Here is a 4,402-nt window from a genome sequence, read left to right on the forward strand (position 1 = left end):
GCAACACCGTAAGGGATCAGAAATGACTTGGGAACCGGAGCGCGAAATGCGGGAGCAGCATCCGGAACTATTTGCAGAGTGAGACTTCGAGGGCGAAGTCTAATCCAAGTGGGGGAGAGTTGTAACAGCCCGGAGTCTCAGGTATTATTAAAATTATGTTTTTGGGGTGATTTAAGAGGGGACTCGGCGAGTTGGAGCCTAGACTCGCCGAGTAGGATCGCAGACTTGGTCGCGGGTCCGCGACTGGACTCGACGAGTCCAGATATGGACTCGGCGAGTCGACGCTGTTCAGCAGAAAACCTAACCGTTCAGTTTGGATCGTATTTAACGCCTCTTAGGCCGTCATTTTCAGTCTTTTGGTCGATTGAGAAGAACCCTAATCGCTGTGGACGCCTAGAGCAGGAGAGAAAGCTTTTGGAACTTGGAAGAATTGGTTAGGTAAGAAGAAGAGGGACTTGGCTAAAGGAATATCAAGGAGGATTGAATCCTGAGATTTGGGGGACACAGAGAGTGCGTTTTCAGGTAATACTCGGACCAAATCTGTTATTTTGATGTGTATGTGAGTTTAGGGTTTATGAAACCCATTTAGTGATTAGATGGGTTATTATGTTATTACCCAAACGCTTTTACCCCCAGTAATGAGATGTTTAGACGTCCAGAGGGTCCCATGGTTGTATACCTTGGGGCCATACGTAATTCAGGAAGCAGTTACTCGTCTGCATGGCATGGACTCGCCGAGTTGTTCTTCAGACTCGGCGAGTAGCTTGAAGATTCACTGGGACTCGCCGAGTTGTTCTTCAGACTCGGCGAGTGGAGTCGGGGTGGCCCCGCGATTCTTCCAGGAGTAACTCGTCGGGTCGAGGAGGGTACTCGACGAGTAGATAAGGAATCTCAGAAAGTTGGAAGACGTCTAGACTCGCCGAGTCGCTATGGTACTCGCCGAGTCCGGTTGAGCTGACCGTTGACCGTTGACCGTTGACCGTTGACCGTTGACCAGAGTTGACCTAAGTCTGACTTCTTAGGGATAGTCACACTTAGAAGAGATAAGTATTAATGAGTTACGTAATGTTATAGGGAGGTTGTAGCTCGTCGGTTGTGCACGAGTCATTTCAGGAGTTGCTAGCTTTCAGCATATACGAGGTGAGTCTTCTCACTATACTGTACCCGGAAGGGTTTGACTGTGTGACCGGAAGGTCGGATATGTTATGTGATATGTATGCTATATGTGGTAAGTTATTTGTTATATGTGCTATGTATGTTATGCGGGCCGGAAGGCAATATGTTATGGGCCGGAAGGCGATTATGTTATGGGCCGGAAGGCGTTGTATTGAGGACCGGAAGGTCAGGGCCTGGAAAGGCGTATGTGTGTAAGTGTATATTGGGGAACTCACTAAGCATTTATGCTTATAGTTGTTGTGAATGTATTTCAGGTACTAGCGAGGACCGTGGGAAGGCGCCGGCATGATCGATACACACTGAAGATTGTTTTATGATCTTGGGAGTTTGAATAATTGTATTGACCGAATAATTGAACTATTTATGCCTTGTTTTTAATGGAAACAATTATGTTTTAAAAATGAAAAATTTGTTTGAAAATTTTAAGTTGTTACAGTTGTTAGCAGACATCTGAAAAGGAAAATGAACAAAGTTTGATTAGAATGAGTCCCTAATTAAACACCCAAATGAGAAATTAGGGCTAGGACCCAACAACATTATATACAACTTAGAAAGGGATGCCATACTTTAAAAGTAAATAATTTAAAGGTAAGTGAATGACGATTCACTAATATTCACCATGAAAAACAAAAAGGAGATTAAGTTTTAAATGTATTTGAAAACTCCTAGACCTTTGAGATTCATTGAAATTTTCAACGGCATGTTTAAATCTCGATATGCACTTCAAATTTTCGACTGGGATGCCGAGGATCGCAAAAAATTTGTGAATAACCATGCAAATCAACATGGTGCACTCAATGTCTCTATCACCTAATCAATGTGCCGGTTAGCCACGTACGCTCCATTGATCTATGACAAACATCGAGCCACCCTTTGCCACCAATGTTAATCCCAAATTAGTGTGCCGGTTAACCACGCACGCTACACTAACGCTTGACAAGGGTACAAAGTGTAATTCCATGGGATAGCATCATTTTCACATTTTGCCCTAAAGTAACTAAGATTGGGAATTTGTAAAAACATGTTAGTTACTTCGCAATATTCATTATACTTATAATGAGGTATTATGTACCCTATCCTATCCGTTCGGCTAACGACCCTCCACCAATCAAGCAAGCGGTGGGTGTGAGTGTACACCCATTAAACGACATTTTACAGGCAACAACCTTATACCCACCTTATAGATCGGCTTCGTGAATGCGGCCTACTAGCGATAAGACTAGCTTATTCTTATACATATATATATATATATATATATATATATATATATATATATATATATATATATATATATATATATATAAATCTTGTAATAATATAATAGTATATGGTTGAATTTTAAACTTGTAAAATTCTAAGGGTTTGAAATTTAAATTACTCAAAATTAAACTTTTAATCATAAAATTTAAATTTCAAAACTTGAGGACAAGTTTTGAACTTTTCAAAACAAGAAGGATCAAATAACAAATAATTTAAATTAAACAATTAATTTCATAATTATCTATATTTAAATTAATCCAATTTTAGTTACAAGATAATTACCAAATAATATAAATAATCCATATTTATCGTATAAACAAAGTATTATTCAAAAGATTAGAAATTATCTATTGTTTTGGTAGGGATAATCATTCAAATACAATAAAAATCGGATTTTATCTTCAAAAAACGATTTAGGCATTAATCCCATAACAAAATAGCAACAAAATCCTGAAATATCTTCTGTCTGATGCACAGACTCGCCGAGTCCAGATACCGACTCGCTGAGTTGAGTAGGGCAGAGGAAAGAAAAAACAACGATTTTTCAGCAATTAAGCAGTTAAAGCATCACATACAACGGAAACCAATCAAGTCTCTGATACCACTGATGGGTTTTATGCATAAGAACAATCCTATGTGCTCATACAAACCCTAATGCTTGGATCTAGGTTTCTCTATTGTACATGCATTGAATCCAAGACTTGCAAACTTGGATCTAACATGTATAATTCGAAATTAACATTATAAGAATAGATCTAAGTGTTTACCTTTTTCAAATTGCTTGGAATCCTTTGAATCTTCTTGATCTTGAGCTTAGAGTCACAATTGTAACTCCTCTAATGGTTCACAAACCCCACAAGCAAGAAGGCTATTAAGAGAGAGGAGGAAGAACACTAAAAATCGGCCCTAGGGTTTCTCTTGGAGTCAAGCATCCGAAAATTGCATTTAAGGGTCTCTATTTATAGTGTAGGCTGCTAGGGTTTAAGTCTAAACCCTAATGGACAGCTTAGTGACCAAGTAACCCATAGAACCTTCTAGATTAGGGCCTTTAGACGAAAATATGATGGATCCCAATCATAATTTCGTTCCTCCTTAAGTCATTAGGTTTCCCAGCCCAAAACTCAACTATCATACATTTGACAGTTTATGCCCCTTTATTTAATTAATCTCTTTTAGTCACCAAATTAATTCCTAATCAATTTATGACTAATACTAACTAAATAAATATGATTTCTCCTTTAATATATTATTCTTATAATATATTAATAAACCATAATATCCTCTCACTTTCTTAAATAACCTTGTCAAGTTGCTTTGGTGAAGGCAACCCAAAAGGACCATGCATAACTGGGTCAAGTACATACCAAATATAGTTACGGACTTAGACACTAATCCAACATAAACATCTACGAGACTCCTCTCCCTGACAAGTGGTCCATTCGCAGAATGGATGCGGTGGTCATTACGCCTCGACTCGCCGATTCCCATGAACAATTCGGCGAGTCCATCCTTGACCAATACCATACAGTCGATTTAAATGGGTGTTAACACATCAAAACATAAGATCTGGCCTCCTAATGTCCATTTTATATGTAAAGTTCCAAACTTGGAGCACATGCATGGGGTTTTTGGCTCAAAAATCCATAAAAGGTGCTCTACAATGTGCATGGGGCTCTCATGGCCATAAATTTGGCAACTTTATGCCATGAGACCCCTCCAATAACTCATATCTGAAAGTAGAACTCCATGAATCACTTCACAAATCCAGAAATGGCTTAGAAAGCACTAAATGCACCCAAAATCTAAGCCCATAAGATGAACAACCAAAAGACAGACCAAAACAGGGGGCATTTACCTTGATTGAGCTGAAAATGGAAAAAGATCTCTGGATTTACAAGCTCCAACTTGAATTCCCAAGCTTGTTCTTTCCTTCCAAGCTTCACAACTACGCAAAAGCACCAGAAAT

At 38.9% G+C, this 4,402-nt stretch overlaps 1 long non-coding RNA gene across 1 annotated transcript; it reads left to right on the top strand.

Annotated features, from left to right (window-relative positions):
• The first annotated feature begins 487 nt into the window (after positions 1-487).
• On the top strand, positions 488-1,561 carry LOC145055786 (uncharacterized). The gene is made up of 3 exons (XR_013685345.1): positions 488-522; positions 1,075-1,140; positions 1,431-1,561. It is a non-coding gene; the product is annotated as an uncharacterized LOC145055786 (long non-coding RNA).
• Positions 1,562-4,402: the final 2,841 nt, after the last annotated feature.

This window comes from Lactuca serriola, chromosome 5, assembly GCF_051521515.1.
Source record: "Lactuca serriola cultivar US96UC23 chromosome 5, Lser_US96UC23_V15, whole genome shotgun sequence".
NCBI classification, from domain to species: Eukaryota; Viridiplantae; Streptophyta; class Magnoliopsida; order Asterales; family Asteraceae; genus Lactuca; species Lactuca serriola.